At 42.1% G+C, this 19,000-nt stretch overlaps 1 pseudogene; it reads right to left on the minus strand.

The window, feature by feature from the left end:
* Nucleotides 1-393: 393 nt before the first annotated feature.
* Nucleotides 394-10,634, minus strand: LOC108535363 (transcription initiation factor TFIID subunit 4B-like; annotated as a pseudogene).
* Between the last annotated feature and the right edge of the window lie 8,366 nt (nt 10,635-19,000).

Genomic DNA, 19,000 nt, shown 5'->3' on the forward strand with positions numbered 1-19,000 from the left:
ATACTATGCTGTTTTGGTTACTGTAGCCTGTGGTATAGTTTGAAGATGAGCAGGGTAATGCCCCAGCTTTGTTCTTTTTGCTTAGGATCGCTTTGTTTATTCTGGCTGTTTTGTTATTCCATATAAATTTTAGAATAGCTTTTTCTAGTTCTGTAAAAAATAGTGTTGGCACTTAAATAGGAATAGTGTTGAATCTGTAAATTGATTTGGGCAGTATGGCCATTTTAACAATATTGATTCTTCCTATCCATGAGCATGAAATGTTTTTCCCTTCGTTTGCTCTTTCGTATTGGTGATTATTTTCCAGAAACTGAAATTTGAGAACAGTGCAACAATGCTCTTTGTGTCTTCCTTGGCAGTAAATAGCAAGGATCTGGATGGAGAGTGGAGTGGTCACTTCAGAAGGGCCAGGTATAGAGCTCGACAATACTTCATCTCCTGCTCCTGTTCCATACAAAATATCAAGTCCCTGAGGCAGATTCTTGGATGAAGCAACAGTTTGGTGACTGTCAGGCTGGATGTACCAGAAGCAAGAAGGTTGTCTTTTAAGCCCTCACTTTCAAGTCCTAGTGGTCTCTTCTGCCTTGGTCCAACAGCTGCAAGAGCTGTGAGATTAGCATCTCTATGCTGTATCTGTTCAAGTTCCAATTGCTGTAACTCATTGGCGTTCTGCTTTAATCTCAGATGTTCTGGATCTTCTTTATTAGAATGACTCTTGGCTGCCTTAAGTAACATTTCTGTTTCTTCTAAATCCTTTCTCTGCTTCTCCAAATGATCCAGCTTTTCAAGAAATCTGAGGTGTGTGTGACCTCGTATCACTACACAGGATGTAATTTTCACTTGCCTTGTAAGTAGTCATTCGATGCTGAGCAATTGCAGTCAGTTTTTCTAGAAGGCCTCATAATTGTTCTGTGTTGCATGGGAGATCAAGTTCACAGCATCAGAGTTAAGTTCTGTAACGTCATGCTTTTTACCAATGTCTAAAATTATCTTTTGTAGAGCTCCAATAAAAAGAAATGGTTCATCTTTACATGACCGAATGAGTGTGCCAACCAATTCAGAGTTTGTTGCTAAGATACAGGCATTTTCTTCATTAAGTTTGGCCCCTGACATAGAAGTTACATCACTGATGTCATCTTCATCCCTGAAGTATGTTGTTCCATTCTCTTTTATTATTTTGAGTAGGAGATGCTTGAAGCGACAGAATTTTATTTCCTGGCAGAGTAATTTGCTTTAGAATGGAAGCTGGAAGAAACTGACTGGTAGGTATTATGGTGTTCACTGGCATCATCTTCTATCCAGATTTCTGAATGGTCAATGCTGAGGAATGTGAAAGTGTGGTCACCTATTTTTCATTGCCTCCTGAAGGCTGCTGAACTACTAGTTGCTTGACTTTAACTGCCTGTGGAATCCCAGCTGGTTGTGAAAGGACAGGGACCGGCTGGGCAAGTTTGATTTGAATTGGAGTGCCAATAACAGGCTTGTCAGATGTGGTCCCAGCAGAAGTAACAACAGGTTTCACACATGGAAGACAAATAGCTGCACCTGAAGAATCTTTAGAAGTTTTTTTTTTTTTTTTTTTTGAGACGGAGTCTCGCTCTGTCACCCAGGCTGGAGTGCAGTGGCCGGATCTCAGCTCACTGCAAGCTCCGCCTCCCGGGTCCACGCCATTCTCCTGCCTCAGCCTCCCGAGTAGCTGGGACTACAGGCGCCGCCATCTCACCCGGCTAATTTTTTGTATTTTTTAAGTGGAGACGGGGTTTCACTGTGTTAGCCAGAATGGTCTCGACCTCCTGACCTTGTGATCCGCCCGCCTCGGCCTCCCAAAGTGCTGGGATTACAGGCTTGAGCCACCGAGCCCGGCCGATTCTTTAGAAGTTAATGCTGGAAGGGACAGGGTTACCGCTGTTCCAGGGACAACTGGCTTTTCAGGTTGCAATGAGACCATTGTCACTGTGTTTGGTACAGATGTCACAAGTGGTTTTGAAGTCTGAAGCAAAACAGACTACACAACTCTATAGAAATTTATAGTCAAAACAGTAACAACAGGTTATGAGATAGGCCTTAGACTTAGAAAGTCTAGACAGACTGGATTCTTAAATGACAAGTCACACATTTGGGGCAAGTTCATCTTACCATCTATGAAACGTCCATAAATAAGTGAAGTATTAGTGCAGGGTCTTGCGTATGAAAAGTGCTCAGCACTTAGCAGTGATGGGGTTCAGGACATGCTACCCCAAAATACGGCACTTTGGCATTTGAGGAAGCAGTAGAAGCAGAAAAGTTACTCGCTGACTTTCTCTTGCCTTTCTCCTCTGAAGTAAGCCAAAAAATAATTCTTTGACCTTCCTGTGAAATAAGTCATTAAGGCTCTCATGGAGAGGTGCCCACCCTGTATCTGGAGGAAAGGAATGTTCTTATCTCCAAAGGCACAGGGACACAGAGACAAATCTAAACACACAGGTCTAGCTAAATCCCCCAGTTTATTACCATTAGATCACACCTCCTTTTTCCAGTCATACTTTTCCACAACTGTCTACTCTTCATCAACCCTAAGCACAAAAATGTACAAATTTACCTGTTTCTTTGGGTATTCATTTCTGAAGGCTCTTATGTCATGTAAACATATTAATTAAATGAATTTGGTTTATGATTTTCTCTGGTTAATCTGTCTTTTGTTATTGGTGCCTCAGCCATGAACTTAGGAATGGATGAGGAAAAGAAATCTTTCCTTCCCTACAACAGATGCTGTTGTAGTATTGGTAGTATTATTGATAGTATTATCATTACTTGTGACACTTCCTCAAAAAACAGTTTAATTGGATGAAAAGGACATAAACCAAATCGGAGAAGGTTAAGGGATAAGGGATCTAACTATGTCAACAAAATCTGATAATACTGGGTCTTGAATGATGAAATTTTCTTTCCAACTGAGGACAGTGGATAGTCTTTTTCTTTTTTCTTTTTTTTTTAATTTACTGTTTGTTATTTTTTTAATTATACTTTAAGTTCTAGGGTACATGTGCACAACGTGCAGGTTTGTTACATACATATACATGTGCCATGTTGGTGTGCTGCGCCCATTAACTTGTTACTTACATTAGGTATATCTCCTAATGCTCTCCCTCCTCCCTCTCCCGACCCCATGACAGGTCCAGTGTGTGATGTTCCCCACCCTGTGTCCAAGTGTTCTCATTGTTCAATTCCCACCTATGAGTGAGAACATGCAGTGTTTGGTTCTCTGTCCTCGCGACAGTTTGCTCAGAATGATGGTTTCCATCTTTATCCATGTCCCTACAAAGGACATGAACTCATCCTTTTTTATGGCTGCATAGTATTCCATGGGGTATATGTGCCACATTTTCTTAAGATAGTGGATAGTCTTTTTCTCAATCAATATATACAGAACTGGTTTTTTACCAAATCATCTTAAAATCTGCATTATAATTACATTTTATAGTGTGGTTGCTGTGCAATAGAATTCCATGGCTTCTTTTCCATCCTCAAAACAAACAATGAAAATACGCTAAAGGCAGGGTACAGTGGCTCACAACTGTAATCCCAGCACTTTGAGAGGCCAAGGTGGCTGGATCACCTTGCCAGGAATTTGAGACCAGCCTGGCCAGCATGGTGAAACCCATCTCTACTAAAAATACTGGGTGTGGTGGCTCATGCCTGTAGTCCCAGCTACCTGGGAGGCTGAGGCAGGAGAATGGCTTGAACCAGGAAGGCGGAGGTTGCAGTGAGCCGAGATCACGCCATAGTACTCCAGCCTGGACTCCATCTCAAAAGAAAAAAAAAAAAAATGTACAGGCGGGGTGCAATGGCTCACACCTGTAATCCCAGCACTTTGGGAAGCTAAGGCAGGAGGACTGCTTGAAGCCAGGAGTTCAAGACCAGCATGGACAACAGAACAACACCCTGTCTCCACAAAAATAAAACTTAAAAAATTAACTTGTCATGGTTGTAGTCCTGTCACTCTCCTGTCGTCTTGTAATCTTAGTTACCCAGGAGGCTGAGGCAGGAAGATCGCTTGAGGCCAAGAGCGAGACTGCAGTAAGCTATGATCACACCACTGCCCACCAGCCTGGGTGACAGAACAAGACCCTGTCTCCCTCTCTCGATAGATAGATTAGATAGATAGATAGATAGATAGATAGATAGATAGATAGATAGATAGACAGACAGATAGATAGATGCTGAAGACCTACAACACATCCAAGGTCCAAAGACAATAAATGAACACAATTTTTATAAAGAAACTCTCCATCTAAAGTTTAGGGTATAAATTAGGTTTAAAAGATTGTCCTTAAAAAAAAATCGGCATTAGTCAAAACAGATTGAAGTATAAAGCCTAAATCCATGATCAGAAAAATCCATCTATAACTTCCAGGGACCCCAAACAGTAATCTCAGATTTCACATTGAATCTGGCTAAGTCACTAGCACAGTAAACAGTAGCATCTGGCTCTCATGTGGGATGGTATATACAATGGGCTGATCCATAACTTTAGTCTACTTTGGACATTTAGATGGATGGGCTGAGAGCCCAGTGTGTTATAATAACCCTGAAAAACTTTTGGCTCTGGCTGTGAACACATTAGCATTAACTTAAATTTGTTGCTTTGTTTACAAGAGATATTTGCTTGTGCTTTCTGCCTAAATGGAATCGGTTAAAGGCACCCAAGACCTCAAAGAGTGAAATTTACAGTTAGTACAGCAGCTATTTACTTTACTGAACTTTGTTTTTTTTTTTTTTTTTTTGCATTTCCTCTTAGTTACATCTTTTTGAAATAAATGATATCTTTATCTGAAGTTTCTGTCTGTTCATATTAGGAGCATTAACAACTAATATCCCCTGCCTAATTTTTTCTTTCCTCCATAACCTGAAGCTTAAAATAAGTAACTATTTAGAGGGTTCCTTGAAGATGTCACCATTTAGAAATGTCACACATGCAGCCATTTGTTTCTGAGCTAGAGAGTGCTGGCTGTTTAGAACAGTGTCCCAATTATTCTTTTTGAAACCACTCAAAGCCACCAGAACTAATTTCTCCCAATATATCACTATAGTTTAATGTCTACAATGAAGAGATACTCAACCAGTAGAAACTGACTATTGCATATCCAGGATATAATCAGAGGGCCCCTGTATTGAATTTGAGATTTCCAAAAATTGTAATTAAACAACACCCAATCTAATTTTGTGTTTATTGCTTTTACAAATAGCATCAACACAGGTGAATTATCTATGACATTTATTCATATCTGCATTATTTTAAGCAAATACGTAGGAGTCTTACCCTTACCAAAATAAGATTGAATAATTAACAGATGGGCATTCTAATAACATTATGGAACAGCATAACGTTGGATTACCCTTTAAATCTCATTATACTCATAAGCAAGAACTGTAATGTTCTATATATTTGTTCTATCATTCAATGAACAAGTATTTTTTAAAAATCTCTTGCAGGCCTAGCATTGATCTCAACAGGGAAAAAATTAATCTGAAATTTTATTTTGAATTAAACATATTTTAAATGTTTTTTATTTTGTTTTTATTTTTTCGGGTTTTTTTTTTTTTTTTTTTTTTTTTTTGAGACAGGGTGACACTCTGTCACCCAGACTGGAGTGCAGGTTGCGATCTTGGCTCACTGCAACCTCCACCTCCCGGTTTGAAGCCATCCTCCTACCTCACCCCTCCAAGTAGCTGGGGCCACAGGCACATGCCACCACCCCCAGCTAATTGTTGTAGTTTTAGTAGAGACGAGGTTTTGTCATATTGGCCAAGGTGGTCTCGAACTCCTGACCTCAAGCAATCTGCCCGCCTCGGCCTCCCAAAGAGCTGGAATTTACAGGCATGAGCTACTATGCCTGGCCTTAAATGGTTTTTTTGTTGTTGCTTTTCTTTTTCTTCTTTTCTTTTTTTTTTTTTTTTTAAGACGGCCTGTCACCCAGGCTGGAGTGCAGTGGCGCAATCTTGGCTCCCGGGGTTCAAGAGATTCTCCTGCCTCAGCCTCTTGAGTAGCTGGGACTATAGGCACGTGCCACCAAGCCCGGCTAATTTTTTTTTTTTTTTTTTTTTTTTTTTTTAATAGAGACAGGGTTTCACGGTGTTAGCCAGGATAGTCTCAATCTCCTGACCTGACCTCGTGATCCTCCCGCCTCGGCTTCCCAAAGTGCTAGGATTATAGGCATGAGCCACCACGCCCGGCCCCTTAAATGGTTTTTAAATATGTCACCATAAATAGGTTTGTATAAAGAAAGAACATTAGGCGCAGTGGCTCATGCCTGTAATCCCAGCATTTTGGGAGGCTGAGGCAGGTGGATCACTTGAGCCCAGGAGTTCACGACCAGCCTGGGCAACAAGGTGAAACCCTGTGTCTACAAAAAATACAAAAGTTAGCTGGGTGTGGTGGTGTGCACCTGTGATCCCAGCTACTTGGTGGGGCTGAGATAGGAGGATGACTTGAGCCCAGGAGGTGGAGGTGGCATTAAGCCAAGATTAAACCAATGTACTCCAGCCTGGGTGACAGACAGACCCTGTCTCAAAAAAAAAAAAAAAAAAAATTATATGACTCAGAAAACCACCCAAATAGAATGAAGCTTCTAAATGTTCTCGTGGTATGTGGTTTGCCATAATTGAACAATAATCCCCTTATTAAGTAGGGTAGAAGACAGCATAGTGGTGCTTGCCTATAATCCGTTACTTAAAAGGCTGAGGTGAGAGGATCACTTGAGCCCAAGAGTTCAAGGTTACATGAGCTGTGATCACACCACTGCACTCCAGCCTGGGTGACAGACTGAGTCCCAGTCTCAAAAAAATAAATAAATAAAAAATAAAAAAAATAAAAAAATAAAAGGTGGTCTACATTCTCAGAAAGCCAAGATTAGAAAACTGTAGGCCGGGCGCGGTGGCTCACGCCTGTAATCCCAGCACTTTGGGAGGCCGAGGCGGGCGGATCACAAGGTCAGGAGATCGAGACCACGGTGAAACCCCGTCTCTACTAAAAATACAAAAAATTAGCCAGGCGCGGTGGCGGGCGCCTGTAGTCCCAGCTACTCAGGAGGCTGAGGCAGGAGAATGGCGTGAACCTAGGAGGCGGAGCTTGCAGTGAGCCGAGATTGCGCCACTGCACTCCAGCCNAGAGTTCAAGGTTACATGAGCTGTGATCACACCACTGCACTCCAGCCTGGGTGACAGACTGAGTCCCAGTCTCAAAAAAATAAATAAATAAAAAATAAAAAAAATAAAAAAATAAAAGGTGGTCTACATTCTCAGAAAGCCAAGATTAGAAAACTGTAGGCCGGGCGCGGTGGCTCACGCCTGTAATCCCAGCACTTTGGGAGGCCGAGGCGGGCGGATCACAAGGTCAGGAGATCGAGACCACGGTGAAACCCCGTCTCTACTAAAATACAAAAAATTAGCCAGGCGCGGTGGCGGGCGCCTGTAGTCCCAGCTACTCAGGAGGCTGAGGCAGGAGAATGGCGTGAACCTGGGAGGCGGAGTTTGCAGTGAGCCGAGATCGGGCCACTGCCCTCCAGCCAGGGGGACAGAGCGAGACTCCGTCTCAAAAAAAAAAAAAAAAGAAAAGAAAACTGTAACAATCAGGTATTTGAGATTTCATCAGATGACCCACAAAGAATATAAACATGCTACTTTCCTAAGAAAACAGAACTTAATTTTCTCTGTAAAGATTTTCCAATCTGAACTAGGTGTGATGGTGCATGCCTGTAATCCCAGCTACTAGGGAAGCTAACACAGTAGGACCACTTGAGCCCAGGAGTTCCAGACCAGCCCTGACAACATAGCAAGACTCCATCTCTACAAAAATATTTTAAAATTATCCCGGTATAGCAGCATGCGCCTGTAGTCCCAGCCACTTAGGAGTCTAAGGCTGAAGGATTGTTTGAGCCCAAGTTTAAGGTTACATGGGCTATGGTCATGCCCCTGCACTCCAGCCTGGGCAACAAAGAGAAACCCTATCTCCAAAAACAAACAGAAAAACAAAGGCAAAGCTAGGCACAGTGGCTCATGCCTATAATCCCAGCTACTTGGGAGGCTAAGGCAGGAGGATTACTTGAGCCCAGGAATTGAGTCCAGCTTGGACAACACAGCAAGAACCTGTCTCTAATTAAAAAAAACAAAATTGACTTTCCAATCTATTGCAAGACAGGAAAGACAGTGAAATTACAGTCATTTTACTATGCTAATAATTACACAGCATTTTAAATAAAAAAGAACCAGAAATTGAAAAAAATACCTAATTTTTAAAGAAAATGTTCTCTCCTTAGGTTGCATGATTGCAGAAGGAGCACTGGACAGTCAGGCAATCTGAGTTCTGGTCCCAACTCTCACTCATCAGATGTGTAACTCTGGCCAGCTTTACCCTCGTGAAATACGGCTGAACTATCAGTCCTAATAGGATATGGTCCAGCTCTAAGTCTGTAACTACAGGTGCCTTCCCTGAAAAGCAGAAATCTGGAGGAGTGTGGATAGCCCCCCTGCACTAAACATAGCTAGCCTAATGTGATGATAAAGACAGGAAGAGAATACAGGACATTAAACAGAGTTGTGTGAGTGAGATGGAAAAATGGATAATTTTCTTCCATTTCTTTTCACATTACTGTGTTAATCTTTAAACAAAAGGAATTCTAAAACCCCCACAACTGGGTATCTTCACCCTGAGAAGCAGGAAATGTATGTCTGCAGAGAAATCAGGGCTCTTCGGTTTATGTGACGGAGGAATCCATGTGCCCAAGGATGGGCATCGTTTTATCACACTCCCCTTCAGAAAGAGTTTTAGGCATGTGGCCAAAAAAGGGGGTGTGGTCTAGGCAGGGACGGAGGGCCAGATCAGGAAGACTACCTCTGAAATCCTCACACCGTGCTCGCCTACACGAAATGGCTAACAAAATTACAAGCAGTGATGGAGACCCTTCCCAGGATAAATCTAGCTTTACTCAACAATATGGAAGGAGGAGAAAGTAGGGTGGGGTGGGAGGATCTTCCATTTTTCTGTGTCTTCATTTTATATGGCTTGTACCTGTAACATACAGGGTTCAAAAGATGAATTAGAACTGTCTCTGTGCTAGTGTTTATGCAGTTCAGTGGAACAGAATGGGAGGGGAATCATCCATGTTCACAACACTATGGGTGGGGCACGCTCTCTTCTGTTGTTTGTTGTTCTGTAACTTAAACCATATACTGCAAAAGGCTTAAAAAAAAAAAAAAGAGGACAAAACTCATCTAAGCATATTTTCTTTGCATTCATACCATCATCTTTCTCACCCAAAAGTTTCTTCAATGCCTAAGTGTCTCTGGAATCAGTGTTTGGCCCCAAAGCCTATGGTTTGTGCAGAGATTCACAGAAAAGACCAGGTTCTGTTCCTTAAAAAAATTAAGATTTTCCAATGCTTAAAGACATAGCCTAATTATTTGCCTATTATCCCTCAAGGGGACACCATACACCTTGACCTAGAACTCTATCAAGTGTTCACAGAAAAGTGCCAGGGCAAATAAACAATCTGTTCTTCTAAATTCCCCTTTATATCTCCTTCCAACCACACATATTTATTTTCAGTCTCTAAAACAAACTTAATGTTATATGCTCAGAAGGAAGAGAAGGATGTTATCGAATTTATTCCTTTGCTCTCCAAAAAGGCCACACCTAAGACATCGTCAAGGTGAGAATCATTCCTGATGCATGCGGGTGGAAATATGGTGCTTGTTAAGAATAAAAAATAAAAACCAAACAAAAGAACAAACAAACCAACAAACAAAAAAACATTGCTCAGAAATCTGTATCTGTCACATTTCTCTCTACTCCTTAACTGGGCTTTCAATGCAGGAAAGACAATTCACTAGCTGGGAAAGGGAGAAAGAACTCCATCATTCTTCCACTGCCAGCACCTGTTCTGCCAGCTGACACTATTTAATATAAATTTTGACCGTAAGAAAAAGGCAATATACTAATAGCACTGCTGTTTACCAAAAACTAATCAAATCTCTTCACTGCTGGTTCACCCCCGCTTTCTCTCACACCACCTACTCACCCAGTGCAGAGAAGGGGTGGTAACCACTTTCTCCGGCACAGACACAGTGTCTTAACACAAGCAGTGATTCTGACCAAAAGAACCACCACCCTCTTGCCCCTCTCCCTGCTTATCATACAGGGAACACCAAGTCCACTCCGGGGCTGGGAATCTGAAATCAATTCACTTTAACCAGATCTTTAAAATCTGCCCTACAGTTAAAGAAAGAGAAAATGCAAATCAGAAAAACACATCACATGGAGAACAAACCAAAATCAGGGCTGGGGAACATTTGCACATCAGCGCTGCCTTTGAACTCCAGAATGGCATGGAAAGCGCCGCTGCCCAGCCCAGATCCAAGGAGGGGGTTTTACAAAGGCTTCCAGCACCCCCTATCAACACAAACACTTCCTCCCCGCTTCCAAAATGCTCTGAATAAAGACCTTCTTTAAGCACTTACTGGGAGCGGCAGCTTCTCTCTGCAATGTGCCTGTGAGTCACGCAGCAGGAGGGGCCCCAGAGCAGGGCAAGTCCGAGAGCCCCCAGCTTCCCTGCAAGCTGATGTCTATGAGACAGCAGCCCAGGAACCGACTTTCCCATTACAGCCTCAGACTGTAATCCATGTGCTTTCGGCGGGCCAGTCCCAGCTGCCCACAGAGCACCACATGATCTGCTCTGACATCAGATCAGCCAGACGTGACAGCCCATCCGCCAGCCTCTTCCACACTCATGGGTTGCATCATTTGGGTGCCTTTGGTTTGCATTTAAGCAGGTGGTACCGAGTAAGGAACTGTTGTTTTCTCATAAAATTTTTTTTTTCCTGGTGTCTTCTGTTCTCAAAGAAGGGAAAAAATAAGCAAGAAAAGCACTTGACTTTGTTGCAGCCTAAATGTATCAGATATATGGGAAGTAACTGGAGTTCCACGCCTAGTTCAGGGAAGCTAAGGAATGAGCTACTGCCAAGATGCCAATGCCGTGGGAGTGATTTCATCTATAAATCACTACCACCACCATATCCTACCGCCTTTCAGTAGATCATCTTTTATATAAGAGTTTATATATATATCTATATACACATATATATGCTATATATATGTTTAAGTCATAAAATATTGGTAGGTGGTGTGTGTGTGTGTGTGTGTGTTTTAAGCTAGTCATGGACGATCTCAGGGAGGTAACCATTAGACTCAGTGCAATATACAATAATTGTATTTTGAGAGGATTTACATAAAGTCCAACAGAAATAGACGTACAGACCTAGACAGGCAGATAAGCAGACAGGAAGTCAGAACCATTCATTCAGGCTTACATTCATTCATTCAGTAATCATTTATTGATCACCTACTACATACCTAGTCCAAAAACAGATTATCAAAATGGTGGAGGGGTTGGATATTTGTCACAGAGTTTCTAATTCTACTTATGTGATAAGACAAGGAAGTAAGAGCCTTATCAAGGATCCTTATAAAATGTTCTGTGTCTAATACTGAATCTAAAGGCTGGTAACAAAATCACATTTTATCTTAATTTCATTAGGATAAATGGTAACCTTTAAGGTAAGAATAATCAACATCATTAAGACTTTATGAAGCAAAATCATAGCCCGCTTAGATAGCTGTGACCAGAAATGTAATTCTAAAATTACAAAAAATATGATGCTCCCCTAGCAGAGAGGAGAATTCACTTTCTCTGTCCCCTAGGCTGAAGTGCAATGGCACAATCTTGGCTCCCTGCAACCTCCCCCTCCCGAGTTCAAGTGATTGTCCTCCCTCACCCTCCCAAGTAGCTGGGATTACAGGCACGTGCCACCACACTTGGCTAATTTTTTATTTTTAGTAGAGACAGGGTTTCACCATGTTGGCCAGGCTGGTCTCGAACTCCTGACTTCAGGTGATCCACCTTCCTCGGCCTCCCAAAGTGCTCGGATTACAAGCGTGAGCCACCGTGCCCAGCCAAGACACTTCTTAAGTAGAAAAATAAATATATAATTTTAGTTTTCCTTAGTTTAATAATTAGCTATTCCCTATAAAATAATCACAAAATATGCAAACCCTTGGTTTTCATTATTTTGTCTTTGTTCCTTATCTTTAAAGTGAATTGTGCCATTTTATTATATGTTAACTAAGGTTATAATATCATTATTTGATATTGTAATAAACATAATAGTATTCACATGTTTTTTATTGAAATAATTCAATCTAATAATTATATAATTACTAATATCATAATAAATTTGTCATTTAATATATAATATTTAACTCATCTATTTGCTTTGTACCAAGTGTGTGATATTTTCCCCTGAGATGACCAGGATGCTTGTGACTGTGGAATTCAGTGTGAGATTCCACGGGCACTTAATTTCCATTTGTTCTCCATTGGAAATAAGCTATATAAAGAATAAAACTGTTCAAGCCTACTACTGTTTCTACTGAAACAGAACATCTGTGACACCAGATATGTGGGTTTTTCACATCAAGAAATTTCCCAATTTTCTGCAGACACCAGCTGAGTGCCCTACAATTTAATTCAATTCTGACACTGACTACCCAGAGTTGACGCAGACACTACAGGTTAAGGACTCAATCCCACAAGATTGCCCCGACTTCAAATAAAATCACAAATAGTAGGTACCCAGGTTACCCACACTTTTTTCCAACTTGGCTACAATTTGGGGGTTCCCATGACCCCCTTCCTAGGTTTGATAATTTGTTATAACAGCTCACAGAACTCAGGGAAACACTTTACTTATTGTTACCAGTTTGTTATAAAGAATATTATAAAGTACACAAACGAACAGCCAGATGAAAAGGTATGTAGGTGAGGTCTCCAAGTGTCCAGAGTGCAGGAGCTTCTGTCCCCAAGGTGTTTGGTGTGCACCATCCTCCGAACATGTGGATACATTCACCAACTCGGAAGCTCTCTGAATCCTATTGTTAATGGTTTGTTTTTATGGAGGTTCCATTACATAGGTATGGTTGATTAAATTTGGCCATTGGAGATTGACTCAATCTTAAGCCCCCCTCCCCTCTATGGAGGTGTGGTGGATCTGAAAGTTTAAATTCTCTAATCACATGAATGGTTTCTCTGGCAAAGAGCTCCCATCCTGAAGCTATCTAGGGCAGGCCCCTGCCCCCACCAAGAGTCACCTCATTAGCATAAACTCAGGTTTGGTTGAAAGGGCCTTATGAATAGCAAATTATGCTCTTCTCACCTCATTATCTAGGAAATGACAAGGGTTTTATGAGCTCTGTGTCAGAAACTAGGGATGAATATTAATATATGTGTTTGTTTATATATCACAATATCAGAGTTAATTCTTTCATGCTCATTATTTAACTGAACACCTATCATGTTCAAGTCACTGAAAATGATACCAAAGTGCATGACCTTCAATGGGTTTATAATCTTGTTAGGGATATGCTGTTTCCACACAAATATCTGAAATACAGTTGATAAATCAAATACATAGAAAGTAATGCAGTTAAAGTAGACAAGGAAAGTGAATTCTCGCAGGTGGTGGTGGCTTACACCTGTAATCTCAGCGCTTTGGGAGGCCGAAGTGGGCGGATCATTTGAGGTCAGGAGTTCAAGACCAGCCTGGCCAGCCAACATGGTGAAATTCCGTTTCTACGAAAAATAGTAGACTGAGACTCCATCACAAAAAATAAAATAAAATAAAAAAAGGCCGGGTGCAGTGGCTCACGCCTGTAATCCTAGCACTTTGGGAGGCCGAGGCAGGCGGATCATGAGGTCAGGAGATCGAGACCATCCTGGCTAACACGGTGAAACCCCGTCTCTACTACAAATACAAAAAATTAGCCAGGCACAGTGGCGGGCGCGTGTAGTCCCAGCTACTCGGGAAGCTGAGGCAGGGGAATGGCATGAACCCAGGAGGCGGAGCTTGCAGTGAGCCGAGTTCGCGCCACTGCACTCCAGCCTAGGCGACAGAGCCAGCCTCTGTCTCAAAAAAAAAAACAAAGAAGTGTCTTTTTGTATTGTTTCTTGGAATTTTGCCAACCTCTCTAGCTAAAATTAACTGGCAATTTAAAAATAGCACTGTTCAGGTACCTACCAACACCCCCCATACATTGATCTTTTGCCACTATTTCTTACATTATGAGCTAAGTGAAGTGTAAAATGTGGCCTCACCGACAAATTGTTCTTTCCAAAATCTATAGAGCCAACAAAGTTTTAATATTCAAAAGATTGTCACTACTCCTAAACTCTAGCAAAGACTACCATCATCACGTGTCTCCTGGACTACAGCAACAGCTTCCACTTGTCCTCCATAAAGCAAGCAGAATGTTCTCTCTCTTACTTAAAACTCTCTGAGCCTGGGCAACATGGCGAAACCCCGTCTCTACAAAAAATTTAAAAGTTAGCCTGGAGTGGTAGTACACGCCTGTAGTTCCAGCTACTCAGGAGGCTGAGGTGGGAGGATCCCCTGAGCCCAGGGAGGTTGAGGCTGCAATGAGCCATAATCATGGCACTGCACTCCAGCCTAGGTAACAGAGTGATACCCTGTCTCAAAACAAACAAACAAACAAACAAATAACACTCTCTAGTCATTTTCCATCTCATTTAACTCCTCGTCATGGCCTGTAACACCCGTTAATAAAACTAGATAGATGCTTCTCAAGTAGCTTCCTTCTCCAGTAAATAACATACTGAACATTTCTCTCATTGGCTGAGTTAGTGTTCATTAGATAATTAACATTTGTTTTCTGAAATTCATTTGTTTCCTTAGGAAAGACTATAAAAAAATGAGCTATTCAATTAAAGGATGCGATCTTATTTTTTTTTTTTTTTTTTTTTTTTTTTTTTTTTGAGACGGAGTCTCGCTCTTCGCCCAGGCTGGAGTGCAGTGGCCCTATTCAGCTCCACTGCAAGGGCCTCCGCCTCCCGGGTTTTCTACGCCATTCTCCTAGCCTCAGCCTCACCGAGTAGCTGGGACTACAGGCCGCCCGCCTCGTCCCCGGCTAGTTTTTTTGTATTTTTAAGTAGAGACGGGTTTCACTGTATTAGGCCAGGGATTGGTCTCGATCTCCTGACCCTCGTTGATCCGCCCCGGGTCTCTGGACCTCCCAAAGTGCTGGATTACAGGCTTTGAGCCACCGCGGGGCCAGCCGATCTTATTCAGTAAAGGAAAGATATACAACTGCCTGCCCAAAGACTACAGCTCTCAAGCTCCCTTACAACTCAGTGTGGCCTTCTGAGCAGAATTTCTCCTCTTTTGCTTCAAAGAACATTGCTTGCCCTAAACTTCTTTTGTTTCCTTTATGCAAGCTAGAACACAGATTTGCCTGTGACCTCACTTCAACCACACGGCTTTAACAGGGAATGGCAGAGCAAATGAATGGAAAAAAACTGGGCCACTAAATTACCACAGAAAGCAGAGTTGACCTTCTAACCTGGCCCACTCACTCATACTGCATTCTTGTCTGCATTGAGGGCTGTTTCTTTTAAGGGAAATCTGGCTGGGTGCAGTGGCTCATGCCTGTAATCCTAACACTTTGGGAGGCCAAGATGGGAAGACAGCTTGAGCTCAGGAGTTTGAGACCAGCCTAGGCAACACGGCAAGACCCTGTCTCTAGGAATAATAGAAAAATTAGCTGGGCATGGTGGTGCACACCTGTGGTCCCAGCTACTCAGGAGGCTGAGGCAGGAGAATGGGTTGAGCCTGGGAGGTCGAGGCTGCAGGGAGCCATGATCACGCCACTGTACTCCAGCCTTGGTGACAGAATGAGACCGTCTCAAAAACAAACAAACAAACAAATAAATAAATAAATAAAATCTAATTTGGTAAAGCAAAAATAGTATAGAAAGTTGAAAATGATTCAATGATTACTATTCATTAGTGTTCTGTCTTTTAAGAATTGCTTGTCCACATTGAGTTTTATTTTTACTAAATACTTAACATTTTTCTTGTCTATTCTGTTGAGCTTCATTGTTTGCCTTTCAATTCTGCTTTTGGGAAACATGTTGAAGTGTTTTATTGTCATCATTTGTAATTTTTCCATTGAAAGTTTCCATAATGATCAGATTTTTTTTTTTTTTTAAGACAGAGACAGGCTGGAGTGCAGTGGTGGGATCTCAGCTCACCACAATCTCCGCCTCCCAGGTTCAAGCGATTCTCCTGCCTCAGCCTCCCAAGTAGCTGGGACTACAGGTGCACGCCAGCATGCCCAGCTAATTTTTGTATTTTTAGTAGAGACAGGGTTTCACTATGTCGGCCAGGCTGGTCTCAAACTCCTGACCTCGTGATCCACCCACCTCAGCCTCTCACAGTGCTGAGATTACAGGTGTGAGCCATCATGCCCAGCCAATGACCAGATTTTAAACTCTAAATACCATTCCTCACTAAAAAGAACCAGGGCTCTTTGGGGAAAAGGCTGATTTTAAATCTGAGGCAGAGGATGTATAAGATGAGCTTAGCACATTGTCGTATATCAGAAAGCAAGGAAATTACTGAAGAGAAGTGGGCTCGTGTTAAAGGACAGGAGTCAACGTGGAGAGGCCCCCAAAGACCAACTTCATCAAAGCATCTTTTCTAGTTCCTGTGGTTATGTAAAAAGTAATGCCAAACTTAGCTTAAGACATTTATTTTCTCACAAATCTGTAGTCTGGGAAGGGTTCAGGGGGTTAGCTGGCTTCTACTCCACTTAGCATCATTTGTGCACCTCAAAAGCTGGAGACTGAAACCTTCTGAGGGTTCATTCACTCACATGTCTGGTGCCTGAACCCGAACATTGAGGCATGGAATAATTAGGGCTCCTTAATCATTTATGTGTACCTCTTATGTTGCTTTTCCTTATGGTCTTTTAACATGGTGGCTTCAGGGTGGTTGGATTTCACTAAAAACATGTGCCCCAAGAGAGTGCCAGGCAGAAGCAATGGAGATGTGTCAATATCACATTATAGGAAGACCATGTGAGACTGAATATATTTGTGTATCCTTCTTTGGTAAATGCAATCTATCACAGCATCATAAATAATACTATAATTGATTGACACACTTGAATATATAAAAGCCGAATGATACTCAACCCAGAATGAAAAGACCTATTTGCCCCCTCATTGAGGTAATTATTATACCAATTCCTTACGTAAAAATTAGCCAAGAGAGAGTTAAGTATGAATTCTTTCTTTTCCAAATGGAACTCTATTTTGTAGTAACACATAGCTCTTTCTCTCTTTCTTTCTTTCTCTTTCTCTCTCTCTGTCTCTCTCTTTCTTTCTCTCTTTTTTTGAGACGGGGTCTCACTCTGTTGCCCAGGCTGGAGTGCAGGGGTGCGATCTCGGCTCACTGCAACCTCCCCCTCCCGAGTTCATGCCATTCTCCTGCCTCAGCCTCCCGAGTAGCTGGGACTACAGGCGCCCACCACTACATCTGGCTAATTTTTTTTATTTTTAGTAGAGACGGAGTTTTCACCGTGTTAGCCAGGATGGTCTTGATCTCCTGACCTCATGATCCACTCACCTCGGCCTCCCAAAGTGCTGGGATTACAGGCGTGAGCTACCGTGCCCGACTGGAATAACACATAGCTCTAATTAATAAGGGGAACGCTATTAGAAGAATCTTAGTTAATGAAAACAAAAACACTAACAATTGGAAAAATCACCATTTTGCAACTTGTAATGGAGTAACTGGTTCAGACAAGAGTCAGCAATGGGTGCCAAAAGCACTGAGTGTAAGGCTGATAAAGGCACTGGATACTAATCTGCTGCTGAGTTCTTAACACACAGAATATTTACTTGTCTCAAGGGGGCATAACTTTATAATAGAGAGATCTGGTAATTTTCCCATGTACCATTAATCTAAAGATCGATCTTAGTATCATAAAAAGTAACACAGCTAAGTATTATACAACTGTTGATATGATAGGATATAATGTACACAGCATCACCCATGAAATACACTTGACAAAAATGTTTTATCTGACATCAGTAACAACTTTAGATCAAAATTTCCAGACTCCAGGAAATACAATAGAGAGTTAACTAAAATTTAAATGAAACCAGAAGGAAACAATCATATAAATCCAGAAGGTAGAATTCTACCAGAAAATTGATCAGTCTCGTCAGCAAGAAGATGTAACAAAACAACAACAAAAAAGTGCGAAGGGGCTGGGTGCGGTGATTCATGCCTATAATCCTAGAACTTTGGGAGGCCGAGAGGGTGGATCACCTGAGGTCAGGAGTTCGAGACCAGCCTGGCCAACATGGTGAAACCTCTTCTCTACTAAAAATACAAAAATTAGCCGGGCGTGGTGGCAGGTGCCTGTAATCCCAGCTACTCAGGAGGCTGAGGCAGGAGAATTGCTTAAACCTGGGAGGCAGAGGTTGCGGTGAGCTGAGATCACGCCATTGCACTCTGGCCTGGGCGACAAAGTGAGACTACATCTAAAAAAAAAAAAAAAAAAAAGGCGGGAAGGAAAGAGAACTTTTCTCAACTAACAGAGAAATATGAGCCATAGCTCACCACATATTAAGAATCATGCAGGTCATTGACTGGATCCTGATTTGAGCAACTTGGCTGGAAAACACACTGGGGCCAACAGAGGAAATCTGGATGTATACTGGGTATCAAAAGATAGCAGATAATTATTTAATTTTATAGACATGATCATGATAAAAATATTGTGCTTAGTTAAGAAAAACATCCTTGCCGGGTGCAGTGGCTCAAGCCTGTAATCCCAGCACTTTGGGAGGCCGAGATGGGTGGATCACAAGGTCGGGAGATTGAGACCATCCTGGCTAACAGGGTGAAACCCCGTCTCTACTAAAAAATACAAAAAAACTAGCCGGGCGAGGTGGCGGGCGCCTGTAGTCCCAGCTACTGGGGAGGCTGAGGCAGGAGAATGGCGTAAAACCCAGGAGGCGGAGTTTGCAGTGAGCTGAGATCCCGCCACTGCACTCCAGCCTGGGTGACAGAGCGAGACTCCATCTCAAAAAAAAAAAAAAAA

The sequence above is a fragment of the Rhinopithecus bieti genome, unplaced genomic scaffold (assembly GCF_001698545.2).
Source record: "Rhinopithecus bieti isolate Rb0 unplaced genomic scaffold, ASM169854v2 scaffold_12077, whole genome shotgun sequence".
Lineage (NCBI taxonomy): Eukaryota > Metazoa > Chordata > Mammalia > Primates > Cercopithecidae > Rhinopithecus > Rhinopithecus bieti.